Here is a 14,411-nt window from a genome sequence, read left to right on the forward strand (position 1 = left end):
ATCGTCCCCTTCCGCACCAGAGCACTCAAATCCCTAATTCACCGCCAACCCAAGAAAAGTTCGAATCGCCCCTCGTCTCATCTCTTTCCCCACCTCTGTGCCGGCCGATGACGACAAAGACAATGGTCGCGCTTCACCACCGCACCGGAGCTACCTCATCTACGCCCTCGTCCACCGCGCTGGGTGGTCCATCGATAACATTGGCCGCCACAACCGACGTGCCTCATAGACACCGACTTCCACCACATCAGGTGCGCTTCATTGACGCCGTCTCCCACCTCACCGGGGCTACTTCACCGAGCACATCATCGCACCTCCACCCCCCGAGGCCGTTGGGGCTTCACCAATGGTCTCGTCCACCGCATCGTAGCGCTCCGCTGCCACTCAAGATTTGCATCCATGCGTGGCTAGCCAACGCCAGCGCGTCACCCTCAACGGCTCTGAAGTGACCCGCACTCTAGCTAGTCGAGCATGCCTAAACGCCGGCCCAAACTAGGTATCGACATATCACTCCCTTGTGCACTATTTCGACGATGTTTGGATATCCTTTCCACTGCTCTCTTAGCTTACACAGCTGTGCAACTCTAACTTTAACTATTATTTCTTATGGAGATATCATCTGAAACAAGCAAACCCATTTTTTAGCGAAGCATGACGGCGCTATGGGATCTGGTACACATCCTGCACACCCATATAACCTTGTAAGTATCTGTCCTCCGGTACAACAGCAAGGTCGATTCCTCTTATTTGATCAACCATTTGTTGTGTCACAAATGCAGAGGGGGATGCAAGGAGCACAAGGCCTGCACATCCACGCAAGTGATAACATGGACTTGTACATGGAACATCCAAAGCGCAAGTAGAGCTGCAGTGAGCCTGTACAACGAGCTAGTGTAAGTCCATGCATTTCATTTAATTCGTACTGGCCTGCATGTATGATTTGTGTGCAGTGGCGGATCCACGAATTCAAGTTACCAGGGGAGAAAATTTAACTTAAAAAATATGAAGGCACATGCACTCTGGAAATCAACATAACTTGAGAAATGTGAAGCTACATGCACTTTGAAAACCAGCTAATGATCCAAAGTAGTTCAGATTATAAAACACTAAATGATGTAAGCACCAAAAAGCACAAAATGCAACATGGTTACAAGGAAGATTAACATGGTCTGTGATGCAGAGCATCCTATGGACATCACCATGTCAAGAGTCCATTTGGCAAGTGTCATGTGCGACATCTACTTCACATACACAAAGGTGAATCATCTCCTTTATATGTGTTCACTTGACCCCTTCGAGGATGGTATACTACTTGACACTCCTCCCGTGTGCATGCATAGGTATTGTCGGAGCTTCACGGATGTCGAGGAGGAGTGCAAGCGCCAAGGAACAACTACACCGTCTGTGAGGGAAGCGTGGAAGAGAAGACGGAAGAAAGGAGAAGAAGAAGACGGAGCGGCTGCAGGAGCCAGGTCGGACATCCGTACCGTCGTCCGGATCATCCGGGCCCAGCTGGATCATCCGGACCTTCCCCCGGATCGTCCGGATAAGTGCGGCAAAGACACCCGAAGGCTTCCACCGAAGCCGGATCATCCGGGACTCCGTCCGTATCATCCGGACCCCCGAAGCCCGGATCATCCGGGACCCCGTCCAGATCATCCGAACTTGCCTGCGTGCATGACTTGGGCCGAGGCCCATATACCCATTCGCCCCCTCACTTACCCCTTCGCCCCTTGGGCTATAAATAGGCCTCCCCCACCTCCTTTCTAGGGTCAGCAAAGGATCAGCTCATTTGAGATAGACCTTTGCTCATCCGTACGGATCTACTCCACGAGAGAGACCACGACCCCTCTACGGAGAAGATCACCTTGGATTCAAGACCCCCTTTACGGGCGGACCCCCTCAAGACCCCCTCACGGGCGGCCCCCTTCACGATCTCCTCACGGGGATGAGCTTTACCTTGTATCTTTCCCTTTGTTTTTCATGTACCTTGTGGATCTTGTGTGTTTGATTGTCTAGTGGATGTGTGATTGGACTTGTTCTTGAGTGTTTACCCTTGTGATCTCTCCCCGTTCTTCCCATGTTCTTCGTGTTCTTTGAGGGAATCCACTCCAATCGTGAAAGATAAGGCCACTAGGGTTCTACCCTACATCATCTTGGTATCATGAGCCACATTTATCACGAATTTGGAGCACCTACCCCTCTTTTTCTAGCCTAATTTTGTTGTGTTCTTCCCCAAATTCGAAAATCTCCACCAAAAATAGCCCCAATTTTTTTGTGATTTGTTGGTTTGATGATGTTTTGTTGATTTTGATCCATGGATTTGCTTGGTTTCGAGTGGATCTAGCATCTCCCCAAGTTTCCTCATCTTCCATCCACGAAATCTCCTCAATTTTGCCCCGAAAATCATCCATTTCCACCCAAAAAATCATCCCCGAGAGGAAATCCCGAGCAGTTTGACCTCCCTGGATCATCCAGACCTTCTCCCGGATCATCCGGACACCTCCCGGATCAGCTGGACCCTCTCCCGGACGTCCGGATAACCCACGCACCCGAATAACAGAACCGGAGCTGATGAACCCGGGTCATCCGGACCAAGCCCGGATCATCCGGACCTCCTCCCGGATGTCTGGATAACCCTGAAACTGGCTGTGCTAAATTCTTGTTTCGGCCATAACTAATTCATCAGAGTCCAATTTTGACATTCTTTAGCTCGTTTTGACGCTATTGACATCCCCCTTCCCACAAAAATACCACCACCATCATTTGACTCCATCATATTTTCTGAAATTCGGCATGTTTGCCTAGGCCCTCCACCACATCATCCGCATTACCACCACCGACTTCCGCAAACTAACCCATTTTGATCCCCATTGTATATGTGGTTGTTTGAGTTGTGACTTGAGTCTTCTAAGGTATTTTGGTTACTTAGGGACGGTTTCTTCTTCATCAACCACCACCACCACTTACGCATAGGCTTGCCCACCATACACTTCCACCACCTCAACTTAACCCAATAACCCTCCACTTCCGCATTGCCTACTCCAAAACCCATCATTGCATTTCTGCAATCCCTTTGAGCTTCCACAAAACCACCTCCGCATTCTGCAACCACCATTTGACATTTGACGTTTGAGATTTTGAGTTCGCGGTTTTTCCGTTTCCTAAGGTGTTTCGGCTAATTAGGAGCGGGTCGACATCGACAACACCGCCTCTCATCATCACAATGAACGGTAACCTCGACGACATCATTATATATTCCCCTTGCATTTGCATTGATAACCTCTAACCCATTTTGCGTCACTTGCCTATCAAGACTAGCCATTTGAGTATTGTCAGCAACTTTACTTGTGCACATTAGTGATCCACCCTTCCATTGCATACATACCATATCATATTGGTATCATATCATCCCTTGTGTCACAAGATTGTTCCCGCATATACACAATTGCTATCTTGGTTTGTGCATTTCGCATTGTGGCCATATCAAAAAAGGAGAATAAGCTTTTAAGCAAAGAAAAAGAGTGACCAAAGAGCTTGTAAGCAAGTGCCATAGCATCATACCACATTGCACATAATACTGTCATATCCGATCATCTTGGATCATCTTGAGAAACACCGGGAACCATACATAATAGCATACTTGGGAAAGAAAGTTTATCCATTTTGCATCTTATAGGTTGTGCACAAGTGTCGTATCCGCCTATTGAGCAATCGTGCTAGCGTCTCTCTTGAGTTGTGCAACACGAGCCTTTTCCGTGGACTCCACATTTTGTGCTCATTCCTTGGTTGCACGACCCCATTTATCTATCCGTGTGTGTGTTTCCATGTGCCACATATTGCTATTGGTCTACTTGTTTCACTTGTGAATTTGTGAATCTCTTTCAACATTATTGACTCTTGCTAACATTTTGCATTAAATTTTTGTGCCACTATCCTCACCGAGCTACTCCATAAGCTTGAGTTTGTAGGTGTGAGTGAACAAGTCCGGTACCAATTCCACTATTCTTTCATCTCACATCGAGTGAAATGGGATACATCCTCAACTTTGGGACAAGGTAACTTGGTATTTTTATCTCATTTCCTACTACCTCTACTCGAGTCTTGTGATGGATAGGCAAGGCATTTCACCTTCGGTCTACAACAACAACAACGAGTTCGATGCCACGAACAACTCCAACGATGCCAAGATGCATGCTCAAATGGAGGAGATCAAAGCCCTCATTAAGTCCTACAAGCGATCTTCCTCATCTTCGAGAAGACGCTCAAGAGCACATGCCTCCGAGCTAGCATCTCCAGCAAGATCACATCGACATCGACACAACCACCGACAATAAAGTGAAGGTCAAGAGCTCAACACCAACAACCGCTCAACGACTTCACCATCTCCCTTGGAAACTTCGCCAAGCGACTTCAAGGCATCTTCGCCTACGGACATACGACATCTTTGCCAACAAGCACCTCAAGACTACGCTCAAAAGAAGCTCCCCAAGCTCAAGTCCGCAACTTCCACAAGCAACTACGACCTTGACACCGACCTTGAGATTCCTTTCTATGGGACTCAAGAACCCGAGGAGTATCTCGTGTGGGAACGCCTAATGGACGACTACCTCAAGCTACATTAAGTTCCTCCAGAAGATCAAGTGAAGTGCGCCACAAGGAACTTCCACAACTACGCTTACACATGGTGGCTTCACACACCTTCGGAGAGCTATGACATGAGTTGGCCCAAGACGAAGAAAGCTCTGCGGTGAGAGTTCGTGCCTCCAACCTACACGGAACTACTTCTACGCCAATTGGAGAACACCATCCAAGGATCCAAGTCCATCGACGAGTATTTCAAGGAGATGAAGCATGCCTTGTGACGAGATGACATGGATGACCCCATGTCAATGAAGTTACACTTCATGATGGGATTGAACAACGACATCTCCAAGACTATCTTCCTCAAGAACTACAAGTCCCTCGACGAAAACTACATTGGTGCTCTCAAGGCGGAACAAGAACTCATGAAGGCCAAGGCTTCTCCACCCCAAGCACACTTCTCGAAGAACAAGCTCCTAGAGGACGAGCATGAGGCTAGTACCACCAAGATGTCAAAGCCCGATGAGCTCCAAGACGATGCTCCCAAGTTCAACTTCACCGCCATCCCTCTTTGTGGCATTGATGATGCCCAGTCCTCCACAACTCTTTTTCAAGATGGCGTGGCGACGACTACGACTACGGAGATCATCAAGGACCAAGCTTTGGAGCCTAGCGACATGGTGACGAGCAAGGATGATGCTTCCATCTTAGGAGGAGAGAGTGATGATGTGCCATTTTCGGCCTTCATCCACGATGACGGTGACGAGATGATCGAGCATGGGATTTTCCCTTCAGTCATGGAGGAGAGTGATGATGTGCCATCTTCGGCCTTCATCCACAGGGACAACGAGACGGTTGAGCATGGGATTTTCCCTTCGACCACTGCGACGTATGATGACTTGAGTGACTTGTGCCACCATATTGAGAGTGAGAGTGACTTCACCACTAGCCCCATATATGATGTGTTACCCCAATTCCCATGTGAGGAGAGCCACAACCCCCACCACTTGAGTGAGATGAGTGACTCCACCATACATGAGACTGAGTGCACCTACTTTGAGGGAGTGAGTGAGCCACCACATAGTGAGAGTGTGATAGTTGATAGGGCATGTGAGGCCACTATGATTTCTAACGACTTAACCTCTACCTTTATCGTGTCTTCTCATTTGGTGCTAGGTCCCATATATGATGACGCACCGATACTCGACGACTTCCTCCTTCCTTTTGACAAGACGATGGCCATGGTGGAATATGATGCAACCCCCACATGGTTCCATCAAGATGATGATGACCACCATTTGGTCTTTCCCACCTCACCTACACAACATGAATGGAATGAACAAGGTAACATAGGTGAAGGCGATGCTCTAGTCCCCCTAGTGGACAATCTTGACATTGATTGCTTGCATGATGATCCACCTATTACCATGCTTCATGTAGTGAGACTTCCCCATGTGATGATTTATTGCCCATTTATGATGAATATGATGATTCTCATGTGGAGTCTATTAGTTGTGATGCCATGTTACATAGGATTTCTTGTGACAATTCTTTAGGTCACATCATGTTTGACAATCCGCTTGACTTGTCATATGCTATGCATGAGATCAAACATATGTCCTATTTGCAATATCATCGTAGTAACTATGCATATGCCATTAAAATAAACCCAATTTGCACTTATGGCAGAGATGACAAGCCCATGGTTATTGGCATTTGTTTTTCTTGTGATGATATTGATATGCTCCCTTTGCATCATTTATCTCATATGCCATGCCATGACTACCTAGCTTCGGATATGCATTGTTTTGGATGTTGTCCATTTTCTCCATATGATGTGTCCGATATTGCTCATGAGGAGAACCCCATAGTTTCCTCATACATGTTAGGAGATTTTGATTCATCCTATCCATTGCATAATCCCAGTAATTATGTTCACAATATGCTCCCCATGAATGATAATGCTATTGATGTGCCATATACTTGTATGCTAACTTTGCATCCTCATCGTGTCATACGTAAAAACTATTTTTTCATGATGGATGACATGTTCTTATATCATGCATCAAATTTCTTTGAGCGATGCTTATCTTGTGCTAACTCTCACGTGCACATACACATCATGATGGATGATGTGTACATTTACCACACACACAATTTCTTTCGTTTGTGTATTTGTTGTGTAGGTACCCATGCTTGCTTGTCAACCTCACAATCCCACAAGTTGACAAAATGAGCTCTAGAAAGCAACAATGATTTGGGATCCCATGGATTGCCTTTCCTACCGCTCTCTTCGTGCAAAGACTTCGCGCATTTCTTCTACATGGCCCTCACATGGTTATGGGTTATTGTCCTCTACATATTATATGCCCATCTTGCCATGCTCACTTTGCATGACATGCTTATTCATATGCCTTTACCATGCATTTGTGACCCATGCTTTTCATTACACATGATGATTTATTCTAGTACTTGTATGTGTATTTGCAAGCTTGGTGGAGATATCGCTTGTTATTGCCATGTTCCACTTCTAACCCATTCCTATGATGATACTTTGATCTTGCTTTGTGTTCGTGCTTGCGATATGTCATGTGCATTGACTATGTCTATTATTTGCTTACATGACATGATTGCCATGATTTCCTCTAGTATGTTGCATCTTCGCACTACTAGTTTGCACGACATGATTCATATGCTTGCTTATGTTCCATCACCCATGATTCATACTTGCTCCTTTCATGCGGTTGATGACAACCATCTACATGCTTTGCACATGATTGTTATTGCTTCTTGTCATATATCTCCATATGTTGCCTCTATTATGCCAGATGACTTGCCATGTATTGAGCGCAACAATGATTATAGTCTTGCTCATGAGATTGCCCCCATAACATTCTCACATATGTTTGGAGATTTTGACATATTTCTTGTGAAGCATGCTTGTCTTACCTCTTTGCACCATATACTTAGTGACATGAATATTGACATTGTTGCATCATATTATTCATGCACTTGTGCTCCTAATGGTTATGTGCAAGAGAAGAGAACCATCATGATGGATGATGTGTTTATCTACCATGCGCATAGGTTCTTTGCTTTATTGTGTGCATGCGTAGGATACTTGGACTTTGTGTCGACTTCCACTTCACGTGAGTTGACGATTCGAGCTCTTGAGAGCGAGCCTCATACATTCTACCACGACTCGCTTATACACCACTTTTGCTTGCATTTCGGCATTGTGAAGAATGCACAAGGACATGCTTTCAAGGCGATATCCTTCTCTTTTGAGAACCCCCAAACCATGAGCATGGATATTATGGATCATACTACTTGTGTTGCTTGCACCATGAGACTTATTGTTCATCTTGGACCACTTGATTGCCACATGTTAGAGATCTTGCTTCGACTTGTCATTTTCACCTTTCCATGCCTCATGACATATATACCTTGTGTGTTGCATCCATTTCTTGGATTACTTGCTCCTATGATATGCTTGGTTGCACCAATATCATTCCTTCACATATGCCATGTCCCATTGCTTGTCACATGATTGACTTGATTGCCTCACACATGATGAACAATTGCTCTTTATATTGTGTTGAGTGCCATACGATTTTCACTACACTCTATGCACGTTATGCTTGGATTGTCTTGCACTTGACTCATGTGTTTAGACCCTTCATTTTATTTGGTGTTGTGAATGATTCCTATGCCTACCATAGACCTTTCATTGAGTGCTTTATGCGTGATTGCTATGACCTTGATGTAGATGCTTGTTCAGTTGTCAAACATATTTGCATCTCTACCTCAAACTTGCATACTTGTTTCCATGATGTCCTTGATTGTGCTCAATTCATATACGTACATGCCATGTCACAACCCTTTGTCAAACCAAATGATACGCTTGATGACGACACTTGTTGGGTGAATCACCGCTTGAGTGATTGATTTTGCACTAACGCTAACCACATTTGTTTTTCCAAGTGTATATTGTCCTTGCTCCTTTTTAAGGAATCACGAGACGGTGCGACATTGGAGAGTGCCCATTTCGAGCTTCAAGATGACGGAAACTTGGTGATTGACAACTCCTACATGGCGACACAATCTCTTTCCCATGGTGATTTGGTTTTCGATCCGAGGTCGGATCTTTCCCAACGGGGAGGGGATGATGCGGAGCATCCTACGAACATCACCATGTCAAGAGTCCATTTGGCAAGTGACACGTGCGACATCTACTTCACATACACAAAGGTGAATCATCTCCTTTACACGTGTTCACCTGACCCTTTCAAGGATGGTATACTACTTGACACTCCTCCCGTGTGCATGCATAGGTATTGTCGGAGCTTCACCGATGTCACGGAGGAGTGGAAGCGCCAAGGAACGACTACACCGTCCGTGAGGGAAGTGTGGAAGAGAAGACAGAAGAAAGGAGAAGAAGAAGATGGAGTGGCTGCAGGAGCCAGGCCGGACATCCGGACCGCCGCCCGGATCATCCGAGCCCAGCCGGATCATCCGGGCCTTCCCCCGGATCATCTAGATAAGTGCGCCAAAGACACCTAAAGGCTTCCACCAAAGCCGGATCATCCAGGACTCCGTCCGGATCATCCGGACCCCCAAAGCCCGGATCATCCGGGACCCTGTCCGGATCATCCGGCCTTGCCTGCACGCATGACTTGGGCTGAGGCCCATGTACCCATTCGCTCCCTCACTTACCCCTTCGCCCCTTGGGCTATAAATAGGCCTCCTCCACCTCCTTTCTAGGGTCAGCAAAGGATTAGCTCATTTGAGATAGAGCTTTGCTCATCCATACGGATCTACTCCACGAGAGAGACCGCGCCCCCTCTACGGAGAAGATCACCTTGGATTCAAGACCCCCTTTACGGGAGGACCCCCTTAAGACCCCCTCACAGGCACCCCCCTTCACGATCTTCTCATGGAGATGAGCTTTACCTTGTATCTTTCCCTTTGTTGTTCGTGTACCTTGTGGATCTTGTGTGTTTGATTGTCTAGTGGATGTGTGATTGGACTTGTTCTTGAGTGTTTCCCCTTGTGATTTCTCCCCGTTCCACCCATGTTCTTTGTGTTCTTAGAGGGAATCCACTCCAATCGTGAAAGATCAGGCCACTAGGGTTCTACCCTACATCAGTCTGTACCTGCTTGAATTATTCGTTCTCTGGCTGAAAATATCGAAGTGTAATTGCACCTATAACCCGTGCTCAAACTGCATATCAATATATCTATCCTGCACAAGTATGCCAATAGTTTCAAACAACATATTAGAAAAGTATTTATGCTAAGTTGTCATGATATGGGGACTTTCTGGTAGATGGCCTCGATGTTTCCTCAAGCCATGAAAATGTACTATAATTTGCTTGTCATCAATGCCTGTAAATCTCTATGTCTCTCTCAACATAGCAGATCATCATTAGACACTAAATCCTTCAATGGGAGCTTGCAAAATTCTTGCATTAGATCCCTCATTAGACACTATATGTTCATCACCAGGAGCATTAAAATGTTTGCATCAAATCCTTCATTAGTAGTCTATTCATTAGACACTTCAGGCTCAAGAACAACATGAGCTTGTATGTTTGCACCTGAAACTTGATTAGATACATCAGGTTCAGTCAGTTCTGTATTGATTGGGGGAGTTATAAAATAAGCAGAAATTGGTTCCATTTTCTCATAGATTCCCAACATACAAGCAGTTTTACAACACCGTGAGGTTTTAACTATTGGCCAGAAATTGAACAGTTGAATTAGAATGTGATGTACCTGCTAATTGTGCATGCTGCTCTTGCAAGCTGCGACTGCCCGTTTGCGTAAGCTCGATGCCATGCCCGTGCTGCCACTGCTGCCTCCCACGCAGGCTACACCCAGGGTTGGATCTTCATCTTCTTGTCTTTCCATTCGCTTGAAGCCCGACGATCAACCTACAGCGAGGGCGCAAGGAAGTGTTGTGTCGGTCTGTCCATCGGCGACTAGGTTAGGAGCAAACCAGACTGGAGGCTGGAGCGAACAAATTGGGATTTTTCCTGCTGTTGATCGATATGGGAGGCACTCATTTGGGCCGCGAGCCTGCTATAGGGCCTGCCTTGCACTTATGTTATTGGCCCATCCAAATTGAAACATTTTTCTTTATTTTTTACATTGCCTGCTCGTGCGTTGGGATGAACAAAACTAGCCTAGGCCAACCTGGACGACTCAAACTAGGTGCACACTTTCCAGCCACCCGAGGCGACCACCCATACCAGCCCCTACGGTGGCGTCGCCCCTTTTTGCGTGTATGATTGGGGTAGTGCAAAATACTCCAGTGGCGCTTTTGATTTACCCACAGAATGGTTGAATTTCTTGTTTCTATGAACTGAGTTCGCCAATAATGTGAAGGGTGTCAGTCTTTTCATCCTAATGTAGATTGCTTAGATCTCGATATGCCAAATGTAATCACATGTAATATACAGTAAAAGCCAGTTTGATGTGTGTGGCTACAACTAGTCTGACAACCCGTCCTCATATAACCTATCAAGGAGGCACCATCTTATCAGATTAACCATTCAATTTACCAATGCAGTGTGGGAAGAAAGAAGTATTGGGACTGCGTATCCAAGAAATTGATGCCATGGACTCCTTCGCAGAACCTTGTAAGCGAAAAAGAAGTTGCAGTGTGCCTATACAAAGAGCTAGCGTAAGTTCAGTTACCTGCTTCTCGGAATTTTAGTTAGCCACTTATTGCAAAATTGTTCAATTACTTTTCTTGGCTTAATTTAGTTTGCTACTAATTACATAATGCCACAGCCTATTAATCCTATTATAGACTGCGCCTATCTATGTGTTTGATACCTACTGTTAAGAATTACCTATTTTCCTGAACTTAAATAGCTACTTAAGCACGTAGATAGATGGTCATATGTACTTCTAGGGTGCAGAAGAATTCACGTATAATTTACGTTCTGATACCCTATTTGTTTAAATGGTTTGCTGTTATCACTTGTAGCACTAGTAATGTTTGCATGTTCATAGATAGACAACTGTCAGGTTTATATGAGGGACACTGTCTTTTTAACTTATACATATATGTGTTGGAATCATTTTTGCTTAGATCAAAGAAATTTACAGATGTCTATGTTGCTAGTAAATGGTACCGACTTGTTACTTTAATACGTTGCTAAGAACTTGTTAGTTTTACTAGTTCATGTGTAATTATATATGTTGCCAAAACTGGTTAGTTTTACTATGTTGATGTTAGTTTCATATGGCTCGTGCAACACTTTATTTATGATTGCTAACATTCAAGTTTGCAGGATCCAACTGAAACTCCGTTGGCACAACAAGTATGTCTTCAGAAACTTCCTTGTTTACCTGGTTTGCTGCTGTAACTTGTTACTGTAATCATCTTACCAACTTCAAGTTTTCAGGATGCAATTGGAAGTCCAATTGCAAAGCAGGTACATTTTCAAAAATATATTTGTGTAACAGGTTTGCTGCTATAACTTGTTGCTCTAATCAAGTTACTTACTACTCAACTTTTCAGGATCCAAGAGAAATTCCAATACCACAACAGGTTCCTTTTGCAAAACTTGTTTTTTTAACTGCTTTGCTATTGCACCCGGTTGCTCTAATCATGTTACTGGCTACTCAACTTTTCAGGATCCAAGAGAAACTCCAATGCCACAATAGGTACCTTTGGAAAAACTTGTTTGTTTAACTGCTTTGCTGCTGCATCCGGTTACAATGATGTTAATAAATACTTTTCAGCATCCAATTGAAACTCTTTAATTCCTTATTTGTTTAACTGGTTTGCTGTTATAACTACCAGTTGAGATATTTTACTAACATGAATTTTCCGGAATCCAATCGGAACTTTAATGGAAAAACAGTTTAGCCCAAGATCAAAGAGCGAGGTCCCCATGGACGTTTTATCATCTCTAATCAGTGGCACTGGCCCAATCGTGCATCATGAATTGCCAACTGCTGATGCTCTAGAGGCTAAACTATTGGTAGAAAGAGATTCTGCTTCTGCACTTAGAGATGAAGTTGACATGTTGAGGAAGCAAACAACACAATCACAAGCAGTACTCAAGACAACCATTAAATATTTGGTGGATTTCAAAACGAAGCAAGCTGAGACTGACCACATTGTTAAGGTCCTGATGGAAAAAAGGAAATTAAATTCCAACTTGGTAAATCATAGGTGAAATGTTCTTTCCTTTGTTGAATAACCTTTGTGTTGTTTCTTCATGTAATCGATCAAACCATTTGTTTTAGAGATCATGTAATAATTGTTTTTTGTTCTCTGGTTTGTAATTTTTTTTTAGCACAAATCTATATTAATTGATTAGACTTTGAGACATTTCATTTTGATTGCTGTGCTAGACCTACAAATATGCCAATCGGGCTGAATGTGCATTTAGCAATAATAGTAGATAGATGGACCTTAAGTGGCACGCATCAGAAAGGGCCAAGATGCCGTACTAGCTTCGCTAAAAAAGGATACTCCTCTAGCAAAAAAAGTACAACGGCCTGGCTTCTGTATGTTAGTTGATATTATTGATCCATATACTCTATAAGTGTTTATATGTCTGTTAGTTTTGTACATTATTGGTTGATTGACTCGGTATTTGAATCTTCATACATTGCTTGTGTACATATTTAAATGGGAGTACACATTATGCTGCATGTGACACTTGAGTTGGACATAAACTGGATTCTAGCTTCTGAATTCGAGTATCAGCATTTGTAAATCATATTCATATATGACAGTGGAATACATCTTTGTCGTGCTTTTGAAGATATATAAATACACATAGAATGATTTATAAAGATTCTTATAGGAATACAAAATGGATTTGAATTTAGTTGCCAGGGTAAGCGTGGATGCTTATTGTCCCATAATTCGAAAGAAGCGGCAAAATGTCCACTCCCACATCGGCTGTCCGAAGCCAAGTGTTGAGATGGAAATTACTGTCTACCCCTTACACGGACAATCCATTGGCCTGATTTCCACTGCTCTCAATAGGGGTAGGTTCATAACTTCAATTAGACGTGACAAAACCGCCTCTGAGCCCATTCTGACATCGTGGGTGCCAAACATGGGCGGCAAAACACATCTGATTCAAGCTCGTCCGAAAGACCTTTGTCTCTCCCTCCATTTCCCCGTTCATACACGATGGGCGGCAAAACGAACTCGACTCGGCCGAAATTGATGTAGGCAAATATTTTTAATAGGGGCAGATTTGTAACTTCACTCAGACGTGACACAACCGCCCTACCTGTCAGCCCTGTACATACACCATGGGCGCTAATCGTGGGCGCCAAAACACCCTCTCCTCACCCGAAATCGCTCTGGGCAAATATTGGCGAGATGCGAGATTACCGTCCTATCCCCAACCGACAAGACGTCCAAATTTTAAACGGGGGCTAAGTTCATAACTTTCCATATTTCAGACAGGCGCGTCCCAAAAACATGGTTCCCCGTACCTCTCCCTCCATTTTCCCATTCATACACCGTCCGCGCTAGAACACCATCCCCATACCAGCCTCCTCCGTCCGCCACCCCATCCATCGCTGCATCCTCCACCCCATCCATCGCCACCTCCCTCCACCATGCTAGAGCGCCTACCAAGACCGCATCGCCCACCGCTAGAGATGGAGGTTTCTCATCCATGGTGATGGACCAGGAGCCTTGCATCGCGTCCTCTTGCTTCATCGGCACATCGTCCTCTTTGCCAGGCCTGCTCACACGACCTTCTCGCCCCCCGCAATGGGACTTATCCCCCGATGCACCTCTCTACCGTCGCAGATCTGCTTCAACGCCACCGACAGCC

This window comes from Triticum aestivum, chromosome 2A (genome assembly GCF_018294505.1).
Source record: "Triticum aestivum cultivar Chinese Spring chromosome 2A, IWGSC CS RefSeq v2.1, whole genome shotgun sequence".
Lineage (NCBI taxonomy): Eukaryota > Viridiplantae > Streptophyta > Magnoliopsida > Poales > Poaceae > Triticum > Triticum aestivum.